The following is a 27,340-nucleotide window of genomic DNA, read 5'->3' as shown; positions in this document are numbered from 1 at the left end:
TCTTGTTTTTGTTAATAAAGGAAATTAAATTAAAAAAATTCAACGCTTTATGCGACAAATTACAAACTACATGCATGTATGCATGTTACAGTGACAATCATAGCGTACCATGCAATGCAGCACAAAACTAAGGCTTCCAAATAATAATTTTCTAAAAAAAAAAATACTATTATTATTATTATTTCAATTTTATTAACAAAAACAATAATAAAGGAAAAAAGGAAAAAATAATACAGCACAAACTCTTTGGCAACCCTAGTCATCATCTTTCATTAGCTTCCTTGTAAGTCTCGTTGGCAAAGAAATTCCAGTCTAATAATGCTGCCCCCACGGCAGGCTCTACCTGATGGTGATGCAAGGGACACCCAAAAAAAGACATTGGTATATCTAGCACCAGAAAGTAATATATTCAACATAAGGCGGAACAATCCCATGTACTTCTGAAAGGGGTTAGAATGTTTCACTTTCCTAGTTGGACAGATCCATATCAAGTTAAATTGTTTTGCTTTCAATCATTTCATTGTGCATTTGGGCCACGCATATGTTCTTTTCAGTGATTTCACATCGCAGGTTATGCGATCATCCCATACATATCCAAAAATGCCATATTTTAGAGCATGAGGAACACAAAAACATCCAAAGGAACAAGGTCCTTGAACATCCATAGTCAAAAAGGAACTCAGCCCAATCAAAACTCTATACAGAAAATCCATAAAACACCATGGGAATTACCTCCACAAAATGTCACACCATGTCCCCCTATTCAGAGCACTATTTTAAGTGGGCAATTTCTGAGCTTTCTTAGGCATAATCATGAGATCAACATGCAAAGACAAGAATTTTAACTAAATCTTTCAAGCTAGGAAAAGATGAGACAATGGCGTGTGGAATGTCCATTACTCTTCCACATATAAGATGAGTTAATCACAAACAACTTCATTTTCACCTAACTCTAAACAGTTCAACTCCTGAGACAACTTCATGTTCCCCAATGCTAAAAATCATTCTATACTTTCTGTGTATCATAACAACTGTCTTCATTTCCAATCTCTTTACTTTTTTTCCCTATCCCTTCAGTCTCCTAGATGCGAGCAATACTAGTCCTTTTACAACTTATCATGGCTACTAGATCCAGCAGCATAATTGTTAGCAACCTTGTTCACGAGTCCAAGCAAATCCTACTTTTATCAACAAGTTTCTTCACCCACCCCATCCACAATGATATGATAAACCTTCTCCATTTCTGTTCTACTGGCTTATTTGCCCATGTCCGCTGAAATATCAAAACCCTTGTATATTTGACAACGCATACAGGTAAAGACACGACGCATTGCTTGTAAATACCCTTTTGTACTCCTCTCCTTATCCTTCTCTGGATTCCTTGGAGTTATGCTTTCTTTTCCCCCTAATACGAGTCTTAAAGACTAGAAAATGCCTAGTAACAGTTCCAACTCCCAAGTCCTAACTATTACCACTAATTCAATCAATCTTCATTCATAGAAGTGCACTTAACAGTTTCTTTCCAGCAGCTAATGTCCACAGCCAAGCTCAGTTCAATTAGTATCATCAAATTCACTTGAACAGAAAATTAAATTGAACAATTGTTTCTTTTTTTTTTTAAAAAAAAAAAGGAAAAGAAAAGAAAAAAAAAACTTAAGATTGGGAAGAAAATGAATTTTGTTTACCTTTGGCCGAATTGGACAAGCCCCAGGATAGTCTCTGGAGATGCAGTTTATAACCTCTTTTCCTATATCACACGTCTTATTTGCTTGAAGAACACCACCAACCATAACAAGGGGGAAAGAAGTATTTCCATCTGCATCGGTACCACATAAGCATAAAAGAAGACCAAAACTTTCAAAGGAAAACTTGGCAGCATAACCTTAAAAGACTTAGTTATCATAATTGCTTATTTTTTATCATTTTATGTTGTGGGGGGTTCAGGAACACGTAAAAACCATAAAGAGGGTACATCTAAATCATGATAAACATGCACCATATGCTAAAATCAATCTGATTGGCAAGGTCAAAAATGTAGTTCAAAGTAAAATGAACTCATATCACCATGTACGTCAGCATTACCTAATCTTCATACAAGATGACCAAATATCATTGAATTAATTACCCAGCTTGAATGAGCTTGTTTTCACTAAATACCAGCAATAATTTACCAATACATCACATTGAGAAGTAACATCCATGGAGCTTTTTTCTAAATCATTCATAATTAAAAAAATTATTTTTCAAATCATGCAAACCAGAAACTATGTTCCAAATTGTGTGTCAAAGTTAGCTCCCATGCCATGGGAGTTGGTGAAACAGCATGCATGGTATGTTCAGCAGATGCCGAACATGCCATGCAACATTTGTCCGGCACTGTAAGTGCCGAACACATTCAACGGCTAGTTTGGCGCTTATAGCGCCGAAATAGTTTCAACGTCTACAAACAGCTCCCTCATTCTCTATAAATTGCACAGAATTGCTCCCTTCTCTGTAAATTAAATTGTTTGTTTCTTAACAATTCAAAATTTTCTGTGTTTTTAGAAGAAAATAAATTTTACAAAAGATTTTAGGAGAAAATCACTTGTATCAAATTGTTTCGACTCGATTGCAATTAAAAAGGAACGCCGGTAAGTTTCATATATTTTTCATATATAATTTAAATTAATTATATATTTTTTAGTAAGCTTAGTAAATAAAAATAAATATTTAACATTAATTATTTTATTTACAGAAATTGAAAGATTTCATTTCATTAATCGACTCGTTGAAAAAGTTATATAGTAATTTATCATCTAAAAGGTAAGTACCTAGAATATTACAAATTTTTGTTTAAAATATATGTATCAGATTTATCGTGGCTAATTTTAATTTACTTTGATTTTAAAAAAGTCAAAAGATTTAATTAATAATCATATAAATATATGAATTTATATATTTATTATCAGAAAATAGCAGTTCCTATATATTCTAATATCCACTAGGACAAAAGTATTATAAGTAGTTCACATAGATATGATTATGATGAAGGCTTTTCAAAGATTGTTCCTGTAATACCCGGCTAGACTCCGGTATCGGAATCCCTACCATCCGGTGGGACCTCGGATGTCGGAAACCTCTAGAAGGGTAAAACTATGATTTTATGAAATGTTTTCATGTATTTCATGTTTTTTAAGTAAGAAATTAAATGAGTTTTTGCATGAAAATCCTTGGAGGAAAACCCAGGTTCGGCCGCCGAACTCCGAAGTTCGGCCGCCGAACATGCATGCGTTTTGGAGGCACGTTAGGCCCCCGAAAGCATAAGTGAGGGAAGTCAAGGTTCGGCCGCCGAACCTCATGTTCGGCCGCCGAACATTTGCATGGATGCGGAGGCACATTCGGCCCCCGAACGTGGTCTGGCCAGCCACTATAAAAGGGTCCCTTAGCCGAAAATAGGCGAGCTTTTTCTCCCCATTTCGGCCAAGGTGAGCATTCCGCCATCCTTCCCCAATCTTGAGTTTTCCTTCCTTTTTCCCTGATCTTTACAAGTTTATAACTTTGTTTTTGAAGATCTTGGAGCTTAGAACGAGTTTTGGAGCTTGGAGACCAAAAGTTGGAACTTCTCCCATCTCCAAGTTTAGATCTCCTCAACCCTCGATCTTCAAGAGGTAAGGGCCGATCTTAAGCTCAATGTATGATTTAAACAAGTTTTATGAAGTTTTAAGGGGTAGAATGCATGTTAGGGTATATGTTAAACCTATGGGTTTTTGATGACTTTTTGAACAATGTAGCTTGATTGTGTGTGATTGAAGTGTTGTAGATGGGGTATATGCATGTTTGAGGCCCCTAGGAACTTGTATGCATGCTTTGGTTGAACAATATGCATGTTTGGAAGGTTTGGAGGCGAAATGTGCTAAGGGAGCCAAGTTTCTGCCTTTTGGCAGAAACCAGGTTCGGCAGCCGAAGGTACTTTCGGCCGCCGAACATGGCTGGGGAGGCAGGCCTTTCGGCTGCCGAAGTTGCCCCCGAAAAGAGACTTTCGTCTCTGTCTGGCACTTTCGGCCGCCGAAGGTGCCGCCGAACCTACCTGAGTTTCGTCTCTGTCCAGGACTTTCGGCCGCCGAAGGTGCCGCCGAAGGTGCCCTGTTCAGCCATTTCTTGCATGTTTTCATGTGATGTTTTCAGGATGTTTTAGGGGGTCTTTGGGGAATATTTTAGAGTCATGTTCATATATGTTTGGTGCCTCATTTGAGTCCACCTGTGTAGGTTCGGACCCGAGGAACCGAGACCCCAGGTTGTGAGATAGTCGTTCAGAGTTCGTTATTGAAGCTTCAGTTACCAGGTGAGTGGAACAACCCCTTAAGCTTTAAAGTAAATGAATAAATGAATGAATCATAAAGCATTGCCCATGCATCATTATGCCATGAGATATATTAGGTTGTTTACATTAGAATTCACGAATATGCTGCATTGCATACTTTGTTGTTGATGTGGATGAATGTTGAATGATCCATTAGCCCTTGTATGTCATGATAGCCTATGTGAGTCCAGGTGTGCCTGCTACGGCTCTACGCCCCTGGCACTATGACAGATTATGGAAGTCCGGGTGTGCCTGCTACGGCTCTACGCCCCCGGCATGTATAAGTAAGAAAGATAGGGGCTAAATGGTGACAAGTTCATCCTTGTTGTGAAATGTTTGTGTTATGGCGCATACATGAAAGCATGAATAAGATAAAGTTAAATGATAATAATAATAATAATAAAATGAATAATAATATACCTAAAAATGGAGGAATTAAAACAAATGTTTTTAGTTTCTGCTCACTGGGCTCTAGTAGCTCACCCCACTCCCTCTTTCCCCAGAGTTGCAGGTACAGAATAGATCAAGAAGTCGGCTAGAGTGAAGTCAAGTCATGTATGTTGTAATAGATAGTAGTGGACATGAATATGATGTAATGAGTATGTATGACAATGTAATGTAATAAATGATTTGATGATGTATTGAGGATTATAGTAGTGCTTGACCTAGAGGTGTGTGAATCCCTATTATGTACAGAGTGTTTTATGAGTAATGATGTTAATGACTATGATTATCCAAGCTAATATGTATGATGATGATACCCCATTGGAGTATAGTATGAGGACTCCAGTGTGGGGTTTATGTATGATTTTGTGCATGCACAGGTTTTGCTTGGATAAGAGAAAAGAAAATTTTCTACAGATCATGTTTATGTTATTATGTATGGGATTCCACAGGTTTACAGGAGGTATGTAGGCTTGCTACGGGTCCCGGCGGCCTTAAGCCGATCTGGATCCTAGCGCCGGTAGCGGTCCGGATTTCCGGGTCGTTACAGTTCCAATAGGTGAAAGGATAAGTTTTACTCTAACTCATCGAAAAACCTGCTTGTGCAATTGAATTAGCTGATAAGAATGAATATATAAAGACAATTAATTTTAGAAAACCTACAGTTTTGGATAGATCATTAAGATTTGAGTGCATGAAGATATGGGGTGAAGATGATATATCTAATATGTTTGATTAGATATGTCAAATTAGTGGTATGAATGGTATAGAAATATATATTAAAATAATTCGTAGTGTTAATGTAACGAATGAGGATGCCGATATTGGTCCCTTTGGAACTACTCTTGAATCAAATGTTGAGTAATGTGAAGAGTAAAATACAGTGGATGATTATAATTTATCTAATAGACTCGAAGAACAGTCGAATATTTTACCTGATAAAGCACAGGATGAAGCGCAGGATGAGGATGATTCATGGATGTCTTCAGAGGATGATCATGATGGCAAGGAGGATAATTTGAGTATGCGTCGATACTAAAACACTCACTTTCCTAATCCTATTGTGTCTGTTGTTTATCCTCTCCATACTCAGAAATGGATTTCGATTTACTAAGAGTGGATCCCTACGATAAGCTTCCTTTTGAGATCCATTTAAAGAATTTTCAGTTTGGATGATATTTTATTCGAGAGATGTAGAAGTTGCGACTGAAAAAAATATCACCTTAAGCGTCATCATCGATTTTGCTACTATAAAACTAGAGGGAGGACATATTCTATAAAATGTAAAGACAAAGACAGTGGTTGTGCATTGAGAATTCGAGCATCCAAAAAAGAAGAAGATGATATATGAAAAATTATGAGATATAATGGACCGCACACATATACAAATCCTCAATTGTTGAAAAACTATAGTCAATTGGATGAAAATTTCATATGTTCATTCATCTTTGCATTGATTGAACAACAGTATGATATAAAAATTGCAATCCTACAAGCAGAAGAGAGATAAATTTGAGTACAAGTTGTCTTATAAAAAAATATAGAAAGTAAGTAGAAGCCAATTGCAAAGTTTTATTGGGATTAGGATGAATCATATAGTCGATTGCGTATATTCATGACAGCTCTTCATCATTTTAATTCTGAAACAGTATACATAATTAAGGAGAATCCACATTGGATAAATAAAAGACTAAATCCAATGTATCGTGTATTTGACCGAATGGTTTAGTCTTTTAAGCAATCGATTGAGAGATTTAAACATTGTCAACCTGTAATCTCAATCGATGTGATATTTCTATATGGAAAATATACCAAATGTATACTGTGTGCAACCGCACTCAATAGAAATAATCAACTCTTTCTTTTAATTTTTGCCATTGTTGACAAGAAGGACGGTGACAATTGGTCATGGTTTATGGACTGTATAAGGATATTTCCGACTAATAGAAAAAACTTATGTGTAATTTTAGACCGTCATGCAAAAAGATTGGTAATAATCTCCAGCTGGTCATCATCCTTACTGTATAAGACATGTATTGAGTAATTACAATAAAACATTAAAAAATGCTTCGATAAAAGAATCGCTGCATGGGACACGTAGATGTCATGTCTTTAACTATAATTTTTTTTTATCTATTTAATGTCACAGATAATAATTTTAATTTAATGAACTTGTCATTTATATCAATAAATTAAAATCAGAAAGAGAAAATTATATGAGGCCATGAACAATATTAGGGAAGTGCACCCTAAATCATATGATTAGGCAGTTAAAATAAATTTAGAGCAATGGACCAAATCACACGACGGTGGATAAAGATATGGAGTAATAACATCAAACGTGTCTAAATTCCCCAATGGCATGACGAAAGGATTTCAAGCGTTGTTTATAACGGCAATAGTTGAGAAAATATTCTTTCCATGTGTCCATTATTTTGATACGTGACGAACAACATTTTTTTATCAGTAAAACAAGGGATTTGTTTTCGCTCAGACTTGCAGTAAAACTCTTTATGCTAGTGCAATTAAAGTGAACGAAGATAGAGAGAAGGTTCAACAGTCAAATAATAGTTTGTGAAATAATTACTGCTCGGAATAGGCAAAAGTGACTAAACTTGTATCAAACATGCACATGTGATAAATTTCACAAACTATGTTCACATGTTATTGCTGCATGTACGTCTCATTCAATTGATTACGAGTAGTTTGTCTCTGATTATTATAAATTGGAGCATACTATCTAATGTTATGCATACACATGGGGGCTCGTAAAACTGACATTGAAATAGGTGGGTCTTCTGGGTCAGCTATGCTTGGCGATGCAGCCGGTGCTGGATATGGGACTGACACTTGACTGACACTTGTCCCTGTCATCTCTCTTCCTTTGTACAAAAAGAGACGGACGGTATAAGGTCACAAATAGTGATCATGCTCCTAGTGGTTGGGTCGGTAACAATAGCATACTTATGCTCAAGACTATTCTCTCTTACAACAAATATAAAAAACATTATTAGTTCATTTAAAAGAGAATTGTAATATTTAAAATGAGATAAATGACGACAAATTTCTTACCCTTGATCTCATTGCCGCTCCTTCAATAGAAATTCAGGGACACCTCGCGGTACCACTCCATATACTCCGAATTAAAATAGTAGCTCTGTTGCTGGTGGTCCTATAATTATTCTGCGATCTCGAGTGTTCCAGCATGCGATCCAATTGGAATGCACTTTCGCCCAATTAGTGTCGCTCTTTCGCAAATTAAATTCATGTAGCGCAGAAAATTATTGTGGTTCAGCTGGAATATATTGTTACATTCCAAACTGTCGCATGATCCGGTCTGACTGATACCACTTTATAATGTGAAAGCATACCAGTAGGACAATAACTCTCCAAATTCCTCATTCTTCATGATAGCATTCGAGGAGTGACACAATTAGGATTTAATATATGACTCCCCAATTACCTAAAATTAACATATAAGTGTTACACGCAAATTACCTTACTATTAAAATATTAATTTTATTTTAGTTTATTATCTGTTTAGGTAATAGTCGATTTAATTGATATCGCAGCTCTACTAGCACATGGGTAACAATCTCAGTAATCTATCTGGCATTACTCTATATATACAATATATTATATTATCAAATATTTATTTAAATAAAAAAATAAGTGAATATTAGAATATCACATACCTACTGCCTAGGGGAGTATCATGTTGTAGTACTCGGTTAGCTAGTATCGGCAATATTGCTTCAGTTCCATATCCATACTTAAAATATGAATATTGGACTAACCATCTGAATAATATAAAAATTTATCGCCTTTACACAATTTGTGAACATGGTATCCTTGTCTTTTGAAATTTACCACATGTGCATGTTTGATACATAAGTTTAATCACTTACTTTTGCCTACTTCGAGTAATAATTATTTCACAAACTATTATTTGACTGTTGAACATTCTCTCTATCTTTGTTTGCTTTAATTGTACTAGCATGAAGAGTTTTAGTGCAAGTCTGAGTGAAAACAAATTCCTTGTTGCAACGTTTGAAATCCTTTTGTCTCGGGGCTGTTGCTGTCCACTTCTCCTTTCCTGCAAAGACCATCATAAAGTAAATTTTCTTGATTAGAATCAAAAATTTCTTGACTCAAATCATCAATAACATCAAGGCCATAAACAGGAGAAATATCATTGGGGAATTTCATAGTATCATAAACATTAAACTTGATAACTTCCCCTTCAAACTCTATGGTTAATGTGTCGTCATGCACATCAATTTTTGTTCTGGCTGTGCTCAAGAATGGTCTCCCAAGTAGGATGTCAGAGGTGATGTTGCTCTTATCTTCCTCCATGTCTATGACATAAAAATCTGCTGGGAAGACTAGGGATAGACAACAGATCGGTCGGCCAATTGGATTACTATGCTGGTGCCCTTGAGTGTTCAAGCATTCAACAAGTTAAAAATGGAAAGGGGCATGACATTAATTGAAGTTCCAAGGTCACACATGGCCTTCTTTATCCCCACATTGCCTATTTTGCATGAAACAACGAACATCCCTCTATTCTTGCAATTGGTTGGGAGCTTTATTTGAATGACAGCTGAAACACACTCCCCTACACTTACTTTTTCACGTTCAGCAAGTTTCCTTCGGTTGGTGCATAGCTCTTTGAGAAACTTGGCATACCTTGGAATTTGCTTTACAGCATCTAATAGGGGAATGTTGATTTCTACCTTGCGGAATGTCTCAAGTATTTCTTTCTCTTCTTTTTCTTTTGAGCCTAAGTACCACTTAATCAACCCCCCTACTCCCAAATTGAAATATTACAGTATAGAGTACTTCAGGCCTAAGGTTGTTCTTCCTTTTCCTTGTTTCCTTTCACCTACCATGGCCAAGAGAAAGGTTTTTGGTTCAATCATGCTTATTCTTTTTGTTTTAAGTTTGATGCAACCCTCTAAGAGTAACTTGCCCTTCTTGTTAAGCACACTTTTTATTCAGCAGCACTTTTTCTTTATTCTTGCCTGAAAAAGTCACCAACCTTTTTACGCGAAGGTGCATATTGGTGATACCCACCCCCGGTTACTCAGTTGGTCACTTGTTCAAGTGGCTACTAGCTCTGTTCATAGCTCGTTTGACCATTGGAACAGGTTTATGATTTGTGCTGGTTTTTCTTTTTCTTTTTTTTTTCATAACAGTTTGGGCAGATCAGCTCATAGGGAGTTACACTAATTTTTTATTTACATGTATTTATATTTTTATTTTCCTTGACCACAACAATTTTAAGGATTCAATTCAAGAAAAGAACTTCCAAAGTGAAGGTAGCACACTGTAATTGATTCAATTTAGGCTTAAAGGGGTGGAAAATCAATGGGGTCATGAGATAGGAAGCTTTTTTAACCTTGTTATCTATGCTGAGTAAAGCAAAAGCTAAGATAAAATTCTATGTGTGTGCAGAGAGTGAAAAATTTGTGCAAAAGAAAAATGTGTGAAAAAATTTTGGTGTGTGTGTTATAGGGCAAAAAAATGCAAAAATAAACAAAAAGAAAGCAAAAGATAATGTAATCAATGCAAAAATAACCTAACAGTACCCCCACACCTATTGCAAACATTGTCCTCAATGTGTGAAAAAAAAAATTTAAGGAAGAAAGGGAAAGGGACTTCCTGGTCTGTGGGTGATTTGGGCAAATCACTTGGCCAAATCACTATCTGTCCTCATGTGTGGGCAGGAAGTGGTCCACCAGCAATTGTAGCAGGTGCTCCATATGATGCATTCTGTCCTCAATTCTGCTGAGACGGGCCTCTACTGTCTGGTCTGGGGCTACGTCTTCAGGGGCCTGATCTGCTTCCTGCTGGGCTGTCACTGGAGGTGGTTCATCTGCTGGGGGTGCCAGTTCTGTTTCCCCTGCTGTCCCATCTGCTGGGGCAGGCTGCTGGTATACTGGGGTAAGGGTGGCCTTCTTCTTCCTAAATACATGCTCATGGCGTGGTGTTAGAGGTCCTGCAGGTGAAAGAGAAAAAATGTTCTCCACTTTGCAAAGCAACCCCATATCATCTAAAGATCGAAGGTCCAAAGGGGTTGGTTTGTTGGTGGGGTGAGGTCAGTGTGGTCTGGGTGCAATAATTTCAGGTTCACTGCAATGATCAAATGGCCCAGAATCAGAGGGCGGTGGTACTGGATGGTGCTGGATAATTGGGTAGCAACCCAATAAACCATGTGGATTTTCTGGTGAGTGTGCATGCACCACAGAATGTATAGCTCTGTTCTGGTCAGGATGTTGGGTGCATCCTTCCTCCCAGAAAATGTGTAGGCTAAAAATCTGTGAAGGTATTTTAGGCTGGGATTTTTCAGGTACAGGTCCTTGGACCTGGTGAGCGAGTAAGAATTAGGGGGGTTATCACACAACTCCAAATAGGCTTTGCTGGGATTGAATTCAGCAGGAAAATCCCAGGTGGAGTCAGGGCATTCAGAGCCCATGGCAATGCCAAACTCGTGCAGGGACAAGCGAAATCGCTGTCCCAATAGTCGAAACCCAATGACATCTGGTGTGTGCAGGTTGTGCATGGCTGGTCTATCAAAGTAGAAAGTGGTGAAGAACTCATGTGTGAGCTCAGTGAAGGATAGCAAGTGAAGGAGGAAGAATTTGTCCCAACCAATAGCAGAGATTAGGGAACGTACCTGGTCTTGGAGTCTCAGTACTTCAAGAGTGCCATGGGGTATGTACTTACCTGGATGGTACGGCAGGGAAGAGACTCTGTCTAGCCTGGCTCGTTCAGATGCCTTGTTGAATGTCAAAAAGTGTAATCTTGATGAAAAAGAAGCTGGAGCCAACAGAAAATTACAACTTCAAGAGCTAGAGGAGATCCGGCGTGATGCATATGAAGTTTCATGGGATTATAAAGCAAAGACCAAAGCCTTCCATGACAAAAATATCTCCAGAAAACACTTCCAGGTTGGTGATAAGGTTTTGCTTTTTGATTCAAGGTTCAAATTATTCCCTGGGAAGCTTCGGTCTAGGTGGATTGGGTCATTCTTGGTTGAGCACATCTACCCACATGGAGCTGTGGACATTCGCAGTCCACAAACCAGCAAAGTTTTCAAGGTTAATGGGCACCGTTTGAAGCAATTTTATGAAGGATTTACTGTTCACCTTGTGGAGGAGGTTCCCTTGGATCCCCCTTCCCCAGCCTACTGAGCAAGACAAGGCTGTCCAGCCCAAGACAGAAAATAGGGCGCTACTGAGAGGCAGCCCAAATGAAAGGATTTGCCCAAATCACTGGGGCAAATCGACTGAGTGTACCATAGTCACAAGTGATTGGGGCAGGTGATGTGCCCAAATCGACAGCTCAGCCCATCAAAAGCAAAGGGCGTGAACAGTACCAACCAAGCAACTGCAATGAAGAAAGTGATTTGGCCAAGTGATTTGCCCAAATCACTGACCAAATCACCCTGTCAAGAAACCAGAGACTCAGCATTTAATGATCAGGATTTCCTTCACCGACGACACCACTCCACCTCCGGCGATATCAAACCACCATGGCCAGAACAAAGATGAAAGTTATCGGCGGCCCCGGTATGTGGAGAAAACGTGGAATGCCCAGACCGATACGCATTCCCACCGACAGTGATGAAGAGGCAATGGAAAACCCTCCACCCGTCCCCAACGACGCCGACACAGGAACAACCACTGGAACAGAGACCAGGCACTCCGACTCACCAGATGTCCAGACCTATCGCCGGAGAAACAAGGCGACCATGATTGAACCACCACCTTCCTCTCGAACAGTCGCGATGGGAACCCCTGAAGACGAAACGCCTCCAGAAGCCACCACTTCCACCGGCCATGGGCAGAAACAGGCAAGAACACCTTCACCACCACCACCGCCGAGCCCAGAGCGACAATCAGAGACACCCATGGACACCTCCCGCAGGCCACGAAGAAGGCAAATTGCCCAGCGATTTGCCCAAACCAACCCACCTAGATCACATCACTCAGACCCTGACATTCAACAAGGCATTTGAACGAGTCAGGCTAGACAGAGTCTTTTCCCTGCCGTACCATCCAGGTAATTACATACACCATGGCACTCTTGAAGCACTGAGACTCCAAGACCAGGTACGTTCCCTAATCTCTGCTATTGGTTGGGACAAATTCTTCCTCCTTCACTTGCCATCCTTCACTGAGCTCACACATGAGTTCTTCACCACTTTCTACTTTGATAAACCAGCCATGCACAACCTGCACACACCAGATGTCATTGGGTTTAGGCTATTGGGACAGCGATTTCGCTTGTCTCTGCAGGAGTTTGGCATTGCCATGGGCTTTGAATGCCCTGACTCCACCTGGGATTTTCCTGCTGAATTCAATCCCAGCAAAGCCTATTTGGAGTTGTGTGATAACCCCCCTAATTCTTACTCGCTCACCAGGTCCAAAGACCTGTACCTGAAAAATCCCAGCCTAAAATACCTTCACAGATTCTTAGTCTACACATTTTCTGGGAGGAAGGATGCACCCAACATCCTGACCAGAACAGAGCTATACATTCTGTGGTGCATGCACACTCACCAGAAAATCCACATGGGTTACTGGGTTGCTACCCAATTATCCAGCACCATCCAGTACCACCGCCCCCTGATTCTGGGCCATTTGATTACTGCCATTGCAGTGAACCTGAAATTATTGCACCCAGACCACACTGACCTCACCCCACCAACAAACCAACCCCCTTGGACCTTCGATTTTTAGATGATATGGGGTTGCTTTGCAAAGTGGGTAACATTTTTTCTTTCACCTGCAGGACCTCTAACACCACGCCATGAGCGTGTATTCAGGAAGAAGAAGGCCACCCTTACCCCAGTATACCAGCAGCCTGCCCCAGCAGATGGGACAGCAGGGGAAACAGAACTGGCACCCCCAGCAGATGAACCACCTCCAGTGGTGGCCCAGTAGGAAGCAGATCAGGCCCCTAAAGACGTAGCCCCAGACCAGACAGTAGAGGCCCGTCTCAGCAGAATTGAGGATAGAATGCATCATATGGAGCACCTGCTACAACTGCTGGTGGACCACTTCCTGCCCACACATGAGGACAGACAGTGATTTCGCCAAGTGATTTGCCCAAATCACCTGTCCAAATCACCCACAGACCAGGAAGTCCCTTTCCCTTTCCTTCTTAAAATTTTTTTTTTTACACATTGAGGACAATGTTTGCAATAGGTGTGAGGGTACTGTTAGGTTATTTTTGCATTGATTACATTATCTTTTGCTTTCTTTTTGTTTCTTTTTGCATCTTTTTGCCCTGTAACACACACCAAAATTTTTTTTCACACATTTTTCTTTTGCACAAATTTTTCACTCTGCACACACACAGAATTTTATCTTAGCTTTTGCTCTACTCAGCATAGATAATAAGGTTAAAAAACTTACTATCTCATGACCCCATTGATTTTCCACCCCTTTAAGCCTAAATTGAATCAATTACAGTGTGCTACCTTCACTTTGGAAGTTCTTTTCTTGAATTGAATCCTTAAAATTGCTGTGGTCAAGGAAAATAAAAATATAAATACATGCAAATAAAAAGTTAGTATAACTCCCTATGAGCTGATCTGCCCAAACTGTTATGAAAAAAAAAAAAGAAAAGAAAAAGAAAAACCAGCACAAAGCACAAATCATAAACTTATTCCAATGGTCAAACGAGCTATGAACAGAGCTAGTAGCCACTTGAACAAGTGACCAACTGAGTAACCGGGGGTGGGTATCACCAATATGCACCTTCGCGTAAAAAGGTTGGTGACTTTTTCAGGCAAGAATAAAGAAAAAGTACTGCTGAATAAAAAGTGTGCTTAACAAGAAGGGCAAATTACTCTTAGAGGGTTGCATCAAACTTAAAACAAAAAGAATAAGCATGATTGAACCAAAAACCTTTCTCTTGGCCATGGTAGGTGAAAGGAAACAAGGAAAAGGGAGAACCTTAGGCCTGAAGTACTCTATACTGTAATACTTCAATTTAGGAGTCTAGGGAGGGCTGATTAAGTGGTACTTAGGCTCAAAAAAAAAGGAGCTTGATTGACTAAGTTGTTTGTTGCTTGAGGACAAGCAAAAAGCTAGGTGTGGGGGTATTTGATCAAGCATAATTTAGCCACATTTTTATTATCTTTATTATTGTTTAATTACACATTTTTTCAGCTTAATTTATGTTTTTGTCATGTTTTTGTAGAAAAGAAAGAAAATGGAAAGTTAGAGAAAAAAGTGCAGAAAAAGCTGGAAAAGTGATTGGGTCAGAGTGATTTGGCCAAATCAAGCAGGGGAAGCAGAGACAGGAAGCTGAGACAGTGAATTCGCAGAAACGATTTGGGCAAGCCCAAATCACTTTCACGCAGAGAGACAGCAGAAGCGGGAAAATGGACAGAAAACCAAAATTCAAAAGTGGAGAAGTCCAAATCCATTTCAAACACTGCAAAATCAGTCCCAAGAGCCACGAAAAGGTCTTTCACTTGAGGAATTCCATTCACAATTAAATACAAGATCCAAAGAGGAATCAAAGACCACAAAAAACCAAGTCAAGATGGGGATTTCCAAACCCTAATTGGATTAAAATTCTCCAGCTATAAAACGAGACAGCATCTAACCCAGCAAAGGCATCTTCTCTCCACAGCAGAATCACTGCAGAATTACAGCAGCAAGTCTGCGGCAGCCTCTCCATCTTCCTTTCTTCTTTCTTTTGTGATTTTGTCCGCCATGAGTGGCTAAATTCCATCATTGCTAGTTGAAATTGGGGAAATTCAGATTTGTGATGAATTGGGAGATTTAAAACTCCATTATTAAACTCTTATTTGCTTTCAATATTTATGCAACTTAATCTTTCTATAATTATTACTTTGCTTTTAGAATCAATTAAGGCCTGTTGCTTTTAATTGCTTGAGTAATATATTGTTTGAATAATTTAGGTCCGTAATTGCTTAGATTGTTTAAATACAAGTATAATCAGTTGCATAATTTAAACTTGATCACGCGGTTAGCAAGGTTAGAGTTGGGTTTCTCTAAGTCCTAATGCAGTTAATAGTTGTTCGATGCTAAAAGCCCCAAGGACGTTCCTTGGCAACTTGTTAACTAGAGTTTGATTAGCGAACGTTTCCTAATCAAACTAAAACTAAGAAGGAATTTGGATTGTGAGAAGCGTCTTCCACGTCCTAAACTAACTTATTGAAATAAATAAAAGTATCAAAAAGATCAATGATCAATTCTAAACAAACTGAAATAGATCCATGCTTCAACTAGAATTCTTCTCATATTGAAATTCTCATTTGCTTAAATTATTGCTTTCTCTTGCTAATTAGTATTAATTCATCAAATCAAACCCCCTCTTTTAATTTCTTGTTATTTACTTGTCCAAGTCATTATTAGGAAAATCCGTAGTGTCAAATCCCTGTGGTTCGACCCTATTGCCACTATCTACAAGTTAATTGTTAGTTGTTTAATAGGTTTATTTTTTACGGCTTCGAATGCCATTTAGGAATTTAGACACTGTTGTTATTACTCCATATCTTTATCCACCATCATGTGATCTGGTCCATTGCTCTAAATTTATTTTAACTGCCTCATTATATAATTTAGGGTGCACCTCTCTAATCTTGTTCATTGCCTCATAAAACTTTCTCTTTTTTATTTTAATTTATTGATATAAATGATAAGTTTATTAAATTAAAATTATTATCTGTGACATTAAATAGATAAAAAAAAAAAATTGTAGTTAAAAGACATGATACCTACGTGCCCCATGCAGCGATTCCTTTATTGAAGCATTTTTTAATGTCTTATTGTAATTACTTAATACATGTCTTGTAACGATGATGACCGGCTGGAGATTGTCACCAATATTTTTGCATCGCCTTAATAATTTCATCATGGCGGTCTAAAATTACACAAGTTTTTTCTTTTAATCGGAAATATCCTTATACAGTCCATAAACTATGACCAATCGTCACCGTTCTTCTTGTCAACAATAGCAAAAGCTAGTTAATTATTTCCATTGAGTGCGGTTGCACACAGTATATGTCAACAATAGCAAAAGCTAGGAGAAAGAGTTGATTATTTTCATTGAGTGCGGTTGCACACAGTATACATCCGGTATATTTTTCATATAGAAATGTCCCATCGATTAAGATTATAGGTTGACAATGTTTAAATCCCTCAATCGATTGCTTAAAAGACTAAATATTTGGTCAAATACACGATACATTAGATTTAATCTTTCATTTATCCAATGTGGATTTGTATACTGTTTCAGAACTGAAATAATGAAAAGTTGTCATGAATCTACGCAATCTACTATACGATTAATCCCAAGTTTTGCAGTTGCCTTCTACTTTGCTTTCTATATTTTTTGATAAGACGGCTCATATATAAATTTATCCCTCATTTCTACTTATAAAGTTGCAATTTTTATATTAGATTGTTGTTTAATCAATGCAAAGATGAATGAACAGATGAAGTTTTCATCCAATTGGCTATGATTTTTCAACAATTAAGGATTTGTACATGTGTGTGGTCCATTATATCTCATAATTTTCCATATACCTTCTCCTTTATTGGATGTTCAAAGCCTCCATACACAATCACTGTCTTTGTCTTTACATCTTATAGAATATGTCCTCACTCTAGTTTCATGGTAGCAAAATTGATAATAACATTTAAGTTGCAGCTACGACCACTGCATCTCTCGAACAAAATATCATCTCAACCAAAAACTCTTTAAATGGATCCTAAAAAGAACAACCTTTTGCCTTATCATGGGGATCCACCTTTAATAAATCGAAATTTATTTCTGAGTATGGGGAGGATAAACAACCGACACAATAGGATTCGGAAAATGAGTATACTCAAACTATCCTTCTTGCCATCATCATCATCATCATCATCCTCAGTAAACATCCATGAATCATCATTATTATCGTCGTCATTTTCATCCTCATCTTGTACTCTATCAAATAAAATATTTGACCGCCCTCCAAATCTATCAAATAAATTATAATCATCCACTGCATTCTGCTCTTCATATTATTCAACGTCTTATTCAAGAGACGTTTTAGAGGGACCAATATCGGCATCCTCATTCGTCACAATAACACCACGAATTATTTTAACATATATTTCTATATCATTCATACCACCAATTTGACATATATAATTAAACATATTAGATATGCTATATTCACCTCATATTTTCATGCACTCAAATTTTAATAATCCATCCAAAATTGTAAGTTTTCTAAAATTAATTACCTCTATATATTCATTCTTGTCAACTAATTTAATTACACAAACAATTCTTGCAACTAATTGATTAACTCATCCTTTCACTTATTGAAAGGACCCTTGAAAAACCTCTATCATAATCGTATCCATATGAACTACTTATAAAATTTTCATCCTAGTAAATATTAGCATATTCAGGAACTACTTTTTTTTTATAATAAATAAAATAAACATGTAAATTTATATATTTATATGATTATTAATTAAACTTTTTAACTTTTTGAAAATTAAAGTAAATTAAAATTAACTACAATAAATTTGATATTTATATTTAAATAAAAATTTATAATTTTCTATGTACATATCTTTTAGATAATGAATCAATATATAACTTTTTTAATGAGTCGATCAATGAAATGAAATCTTTTAATTTTTGTGAATAAAATAATTAATGTTAAATATTTCTTTTTATTTACTAAATCTACTAAAAAAGATCAAATTAATTTAAATTATATATAAAAAATATATGAAACTTGCTGACGTTCCTTTTTAATTGCAGTCGAGCTGAAACAACTAAATACAAGTAATTTTCTCCTCAAATCTTTGCAAAATTTCTTTTCCTCTAAAAATATAGAAAATCTTGAATTGTTAAGAAGTAAGCAATTTACAAAGGAGAATGGAGCAATTATGTGCAATTTATAGAGGAGAGAGTTGTTTGTAGACATTGAAACTAGTTCGCCACTATAAGTGCCGAACTAACCGTTGGACATAGCCATTGGATGTAATCGACACTTACAGTGCCAGACAAATACTGCATGGCATGTTTGGCACCTTCGGTGTCGAACATGCCATATATGCTCTTTCACCAACACCATGAATGTCGAACTTGCTTGTTCGGTAGTCATATTGCCAAACAAACAACTTTGACACACACAATCTGAAAAATAGTTTTCGGCTTGCATGATTTGAAAATATTTTTTTTTAAATTATGAATGATTTTAAAAAAAAAGCTCAACATCCATGAGCAACTGAATCATCCAAAGTTTTTTTGAGGTCAACAAGCCAAGCGATAACCTTCTATCTCTATTTCATGGTAATAGGACCAAAATGTCAATGTTTATGTTAGTTTTTAGCATGAATTGCCAACCTTTACCGCCCAATCCAAGTCTTCGAACAACAGCTTTCACACTTAAAGCCAACTCTTCAACCGAATCTTGCAAGATCTTATTTGCTACTTCATCACCTGCCTCTGCACAAGATAAAACTGGAACAAGGGCTGCAATATGAGCCCAATATGAGCCCAAGATGGATCTGCATATGTCCATCTATTTTCCAAAATGAATCGCAATGCATTATTCAATACCTGGTATTTCATCTTATCAACTATCATGACAAATCTGAACTCTGATCAAAGTGGCAACCAAGTACAAATACATTATGTTTTCAAGGATTACTCAAAAGATATATCCAAGAAAACATTGTATCTAAGAGATACACAAAGGTCCATGCAAAAAAGCATCAAGTGACATGCACTTGGAAGAACCTAGTTTAAAATATTAAGGCAATTTGATGAAAGAAATAAATTTTGTCATAGAAGTTTTCTATCTTCAAGTTAGCACAGTGCAAATGAGTCAAGCTACTTGGATCCTACTGCCAAAATATTTGAATTCGAATCAGTTTTAATCACGTCAAGCTCAAACTTAAATAGTGAGTTAAGCAAATTTTGAGCATTTCAACACTCAGATCCAGTTAACCACGAGCCTAATCAAGTGTTTAACTTTTCTACATAATTTTAAATATATTTACATTTTAGCAATATTTTAAATAATAAATTACAAATTCAAGCTCAGAGAAATCTGTGTGGTGATTAATTTCAGTATCTCAACATTGACAGTTTGAGTAGAATAACCCCATTACAAACAACATACAAAGAATTGCATACAAACATTACTGTTATATTGCTAAAATAAACATTGTACATTTTTTTTTCCCAAATATACTGAAGACCACCAGAACAATTTAAGATCCTAAAGCTAGTAACTACAAGAAAAAGCATGAAGATGGCGCTGATAAGTCTTAGAAAACGAACCTGATAAGTTCATCCGGAGAACAAAGATCAAGAGTCTGTAGAATACTAGATGTGAGAATTGTTTCAGGACCACGACCATCATGAGCCCTTATAACTGCAGTTAATGCTTGTGCAACTATTCCATATCCACTGCAGCAAAACAAAATGTTAGTTAGATGAAACTTCCCTCAGAAAAGATGCTTAAATTTATGGAGAAAATGGAAATAGTTGTTCACTAATTGCAAGAAAACAGCTCCACGCACCTTATATGCATATATACACAGTATCAAAATAGTTTGAGATGAGACGATAATCCCAATCAGTTTTTAGCACTCATGTAGTTGGACCAAACATGAGCTCAATTGTTATAAGGGACTTATTTGAACTCATATGCATATTTATTGATTGTTCATTGTTTACTCCTGTCGAAGTTTCTCCCAATGATAGGATTTTAAGGATTTTGAAAACAAGAATAAATAATTCAGTAAATAATAGTCCAAAGAAGAGCATGGTGCTCGCATGGTGCTCAAACCCAGTACCAGAGCAATAGATAAAAAACACAGGTCTGGTGTAACTGCTTCAAGGAATCACAGTCAAAGTGTAACAGATTTACGTGGTCCAAGTGTTTTGTGGTTGGTACCAATGCCACTCAAATCTACAGTAAAAAAATCAAATGCAACATATCAATACTGTCAACATCTTAAAGGTATTTGTTATTTTCAATAACCATATCTAAAAGTTAATATTAAGCCTGAATAATTGGAAATTTAAACCTAAAACTGACTTTAGAATTATTTTCCATAAAAATCATATTCAAATGAACGGGTTGATATAACAAATTCTGATATCTCCACCACCACCACCTCAAGAAATAAAAAAGGAGAAAAAGAAAAAAGATTAGAGGGGGGAAGTAAAATCATAGAGATTCAAATGGCATCTCTCCTGCATCCAAGTACAGTCTCCATGCCAAATATACTCTCTCGAGTCTCTCCCCCTTCCACCCTTTTCTGCTCCACAAACAGTGTGGCCATTAGATGATGCCATCTGAATAGATATCAAATGGAACAGCCATTATAAGCAAATTCCCAGTATTGACCAACATAGAAAATTTCTAATCCACAAACAGTGTGGCCATTAGATGATGCCATCTGAATAGATATCAAATGGAACAGCCATTATAAGCAAATTCCCAGTATTGACCAACATAGAAAATTTCTAATTAGGAGGATTTAGATCTTTAAGATTATGATGTTAACGAGAAAATCATACAGTGGCATCGACAGTTAGAACACCCATCCTTATTTATTTTAGAAAAACTTTATTCTGATTTATTTTCTAAGGCCCAATATGATTCTTTAATCTGTGATGCTTGTGAGTACCCTAAACATACAAAAACCTCTTATCCCTCAAGTAACAATAGGAGTATAATCCCTTTTGTGACCATCCATTCTTACGTTTTGGGACCTACTCAAACGGTCTCACTATCTGATAATCCTTGGTTTGTTACTTTTATTGATTGTTGCACTCGTATGACTTAGTTTTATTTGATAAAAGGCAAAAAGAGATGTGTTTTTTTGCTTTCAATCTTTTCACAAAATGATTTGTACTCAATTTGATACTAAGATAAAAGTTTTAAGAACTGATAATGGCACAGAGTATATAGATGGATGTTTTTCTGCTTATCTGGAATCTAATGGAATATTGTATCAAACTAGTTGTCTTTACACTGGTGCCCAAAATGGTCTTGCTGAAAGAAAAAATAGGCACATGTTGGAAGTAGCCCAATCTCTCCTTTTCACTATGAACCTTCCAAAAACCTATTGGAGAGATGTAAACTTAGCCACAGTTTATCTCATTAATAGAATGTCTCTCAAAACTCTTACTTTTAAAAGCCCTTTAAAGGTACTACAAGGAGAAAATACTTATATTGTTCCACCAAAGGTGTTTGAATACACGTATTTTATTCATATTAGGACAAGTGAGAAACTTGATCCAAGTGCTCTTAAATGTGTGTTTGTTGGGTACTCTCTCACACAGAAGGGTTACAAGTATTACCACCCTATATTTAGAAAATATTTTGTCAGTATGGATGTTATGTTTAAAGATACTGAATCTTACTTCAGTACTATCCCATTACCTCTTTAAGAGAGAGAACAATGAGAAAGAATAGATGATTTCTAATCCTATAACTCTAGAGCATTTTACTATAGAGGAGACTACTATACAGGGGGAGACTAATAGTGATCAGGAAAAGATAATTGCACGTTTGAATAAATCAAATTTAAGGAGATACTCAAAAAGAGACACAACAGAAAAAACCATTGTGCAGTCTATACAGTGTCATTAATCTTCCTCTTCTCTGTCTGGTGAGTCATTCCTAAACTTTAAGCTCATTGATAATCTAGATAAATCAATTGCTCAAATAAAAGGAGTTAGGTCTTGTACAAAGCACTCTATTTCTAATTCTCTCTTATGATTTTTTGTTTCCATCCTATAGAGCCTTTACCATGTCTATTTTCTTTGTATCTATCTCATAAGATTGGAAGGAAACTCTCAAATATTCTAATTGAAAAGGAACAATGATTGAAGAAATGAAAGTCTTGGCTAAAAAATGAGATCCGAGAGTTGATATCTTTTCCACCTGAAAAAAAACTAGTTGGCTGTAAATGGGTGTTCACTGTGAAACACAAAGCAAATAGATTAATTGAAAGATTCAAGGCCGGACTAGTTGTCAAGAGATACACTTAAACCTATGGAGTGGATTACTAGGAGACATTTACCCCTGTTGCCAAAATGAACTCAATCACAATATTATTATCTTGTGCTGTCAATCTTGACTGGGACCTACAATAATTTGATGTGAAAAATGCATTACTCCATGGAGACTTGGAGGAGGAAGTATATATGAAAATTCCTCCTGAATTTGCTAATGAAAAAACACAAAGAAAGGTGTGTAGGCTAAAGAAGGCTTTGTATGGGTTAAAGCAATCATCCAGAACTTGGTTTGATTGATTCAGCAGAGCTATGATTTTCTCTGTCTATCAACAGAGCAATAGTGACCATACTCTCTTTATCAGACATCACAAAGGCAAATTTACTCTTCCCATGTCTATGTTGATGACATAGCAATAACAGGGGATGACATTGAAGAGATTACTAAAGCTTTTGGCTCAAGAGTTCAAAATTAAAGATCTACGAAAACCTCAATATTTCCTGGAAATCAAGATTGCCAAATCAAAGAAGGGAATCTTTATTTTTTAGAGAAAATACATTTTAGATTTTTTGAAAGAAAAAGGTATATTAGACTGCAAATCAGCAGAAACTCCTATTGAGAGCAATCACAAACTACAAACAGGGATTGGTGAATCAGTGGATATTGGCATATATCAGAGGTTGGTAGGCAAACTAATTTATCTTTCTCATACTCGACCAGACATAGCATATGAAGTCAGCTTAGTCAGTTAGTTTATGCATGATCCTCGTGAGCCTCACATGCAAGCTATTTTTCGTATTTTACGATACTTGAAGTTTGCTCCTAGAAAAGGTCTCCTATTTTCTAAACACAATCATCTCCGCATACACGCATTCACAGATGCCGACTGGGCTGGATCCCTTGATGATAGGAGGTCGACTAATGGTTACTGCACACTTGTAGGAGAAACCTTGTCAATTGGAGAAGTAAAAAGCAAAGCGTTATTGCTCGATCAAGTGCTGGAGAGACATTCCTCTTGTACTGTGACAACAAAGCTGCCATCAGTATAGCTCACAATCTAGTTCAACATGACCGAATAAAGTATATAGAGATTGATCAACACTTTATTAGAGAGAAGTTAATAAATACAGTCTTGAGATTAGATCATGTGACTTCCGATGAACAACTAGTTGATGTGTTTACCAAAGGGCTATGCAGCAACGAGACCTACCACACCTTGGAAACCAAGTTGGGCATGTATGATATCTGTGCACCAACTTGAGCAAGAATTTTGACCAACATAGAAGGTTCTTAATTAGGAGAATTCAGATCTTTGAGATCCTAATTAGGCTTGATTATAGGGATTTTATTTTTATTGTAAATATTTCTAATTTAGGTCGATTCTTTTGTATAAATACTCAAACCTTGTAAAGATCAATTCAATTGGAATAGAATTAAAAATTTCTCCAAAAATTCTTCACCCGGTGATGCCAAAATTGCTATACTAAATCAGAGTGGCCACCCATTTTTCCAAAAAGAATCAGCCAGATTACAAATTAACTGATATTTAAAACAATGCGAGTATTGCTTGGTTGAGTTTGTCTAATGCACCTAAAGGAGAGCCAAACATTTAACTGCATGATCTGACAAGATAACATAATAAATCAGTACCCTCCTATACTCCAAAACAAGGTAAATTCAAGAACATGCTATGCTGCCCTTTAAAACCTTGGCAAAAATGCAACCACCTTATTAAAGCTCTTTTCTTTTCTTTCTTTTCTTTAAGCCATGCATAGATTGTGCTGTGCCATCACTAGGAGTAGGAGAAGGAGGAGAGGAGAGAAAAAAGAAAAGAGAATATAATGCAGAACTCAAAGTATGTACCTTCCCCAATCACCTAAGATGGGTCCTGCACCTGCAGCCCGAGCTTCTCCACCATATTCTGTGAATCCATAAGCAATAGTCCCTGTACCAGCAATCAAAACACAACCATGAAGCTTTCCCATTGTTCCACTTGCCAGTTGCCAATGCTGCCACAGCATCATTTTGGACATATAGCTTCACATGACTCGGAAATATGTCCCTGGAAATTAAGATATGGCAGATTTGAGAAATCATTTATTGAAGTTAAAAAGAGACAACGGGGACAAAAGAATATATGTGTGTGTGTGTGTGTTTGTGTGTATACAGTTCACATAATTCAAAGACCTATTAAATTTGATGGGTTTGAGTCATAACAACTCCAAAACAACTAAATAACTTTTTCTCAAACTGTCTTTTTTTTTAAATCTAAACTGGTGTATTTTTGAAAAAGCAGCTCTTAGCCTGTCAACCACAATCCTAAATGGAGCCTTAGTATTTCTTATTCAAAGGTTCTAATTCTAACTGCTTTTTCTATGATAAAGCATACTTTTGAAAGCAAATATATTTCCAAGTGAATAGAACACATAAGCTATTGTCACATCAGAAGTACGTTATGCATTTTTAGAATTTCAAGAATCATAACCATCATTTTCTCTTCTGCATTGACTTCATGGGCCTCTTCTTTCAGGTCTATTTCTTAACCTTTCTTTTTCAAGGTCCTAATTCCAAACTTTTTTTATTGGTTAATCATATTTGTACAGTTAATATATATGTCTGCAGTTATCTAGAATCACGACAAATCATAATCACTGGTAAACAAAACTTTGGGCACTTGCTTTCTGCTGGTGGCATACCCCTAATAAATGCAACCTCATTCGAAGTTAAACAGAAGCTCAAATGATGGAGGACCACCCCAACTTCTAAGGCCCCAAAATAAGTAGAATTTTAACATTGCAAGGGACAGTAAACAAAGTGGTCAAAAATTTAGATGCTGTATAACTCCTGGAAAGTTGCATACTTGTTATGCCTTGTTCCAACCATACAAAGACATGGAAAGATTGAGGAGGATACACCATGAAAATTAAGCCAGGATAGATGAAAATGCAATAGGCACCTAAAGCTTTCATATCCCTCTTTAATTAACAAAAAATCTTTAGACTTCAATTTAGCTCAATATGATTTATGAAAAATCAATAGACAGTAAAGAAATATGAAACTAAGATGAAAAGATGTAAACTTAAGAAACGATCAAATAAGGAATCAGTGAATATGCAGGAAAGGTGAAACAGTGAAAGCAGCACTTATTGAGGATATGAGGCAATTAAGAATATATCTAGTATAGACTGCTGGATTTTCCATAACAGAAAATTGAGAACATCTAAGCTACAAGAATAAAACTAGAGGGATACCATCACCAAGGACGAAGTGGTCAAAAAATAATTAGCATCTCTAAACTCTTCTGAAGATATTACCTAGACCAACCAAAATTGAGTAAATGGGATTGAGCCACTGAGGCTAAATTAAAATGCCATTGACTTGCACTGGATGATTATAGATATGCCTACCAAACAAAAGAGAATAAACTTCTTTAGAAGTGTACCATGTTTATGGTGGTTTATCTCTTTGGTTAACGTGCAACATTTAAGATATTTAAATATTATCACTTGCCTAGGCTTTCCTCTAATCTTATTTAGGGGAATAATTGATCCAAATCAAATCAATAAAGTGCATTAAGCCATTATGATATCAAAGATGGTTGTTGCAGTTGACAATCTGTATTAGAGAGCAAACCTAAGCCAATTTAAAATTCTTTGCTCGTCCGTTGGATGATTAACACCTGAAACTGCTAGACAAACAGCTTGAACTGCAGAACGACTGGAACCTGATTTTGAAAGGGCATCTGCTATAACGTGCTCCAAAGTTTCTCTAGCAGCAATTTCTGTAACATGCGAAATACAAATGGACTGAGAACGAAAAATCAATGATATGTGCTATTCATATTATTGCCACAGCCATCTTGTCTGCAACCTGGTCAGCTCAGATAGCAGCCACCAGTTTCAATGCTGAACAGCCAATATATGACAACAACCCACACATTACAGCACCAGTTTCACTGCTGCACAAAACTCAAATGCAGACAAATTATTTTGATTACAGAAAGCATTGTTACCCGCAAGTAATGCTCAAGGGAACAATTTAGATAAACAGAGCAGGTAATGTAGCCAATTTACCATTAATGATAATAAAATTAAGCTATTTCTCCATGCCGCAGCAATTGAAATTGAAGATAAAATAGTAACAGAAGAAACGTACTGACCGCCAACACTATTGCGGTTGGAGCAACCGGTAACAGCACGAGAAAGGACGGGAAGTGGGTCAGGAAGAGGACTGGAAAAAGGTAGGAACGGCATGCAAACACAGATGGTGGAAGTTGCTCCGCCATCTAACCCTAAAATCACAGGGCGGTCACCAGGGACGACAATATCGCGTTCGAAGTCCCAAATGTCGCCATTTATGTAGTCCTTCATCAGTGCTCTCTCCAATCAAATCAAACATATGGACTGTTTGAAAAGAGACGCAAGAACGTCCAACCAAGAGCAGTCGATTTCTGCAGTAATTGTGGACAGTACGCTGTTTTCCGGTTCTACGCAATTTCTTTAATGGGAATATCATCATATAAA

At 36.9% G+C, this 27,340-nt stretch overlaps 1 pseudogene; it reads right to left on the bottom strand.

The window, feature by feature from the left end:
• Positions 1–146: 146 nt before the first annotated feature.
• Positions 147–27,340, bottom strand: LOC110600948 (annotated as a pseudogene).

This window comes from Manihot esculenta, chromosome 1 (assembly GCF_001659605.2).
Source record: "Manihot esculenta cultivar AM560-2 chromosome 1, M.esculenta_v8, whole genome shotgun sequence".
In the NCBI taxonomy this organism is placed as follows: Eukaryota; Viridiplantae; Streptophyta; class Magnoliopsida; order Malpighiales; family Euphorbiaceae; genus Manihot; species Manihot esculenta.
The sequence above is the reverse complement of the archived record's forward strand: the minus strand, read 5'-3'. Positions and strand labels throughout refer to the sequence as shown.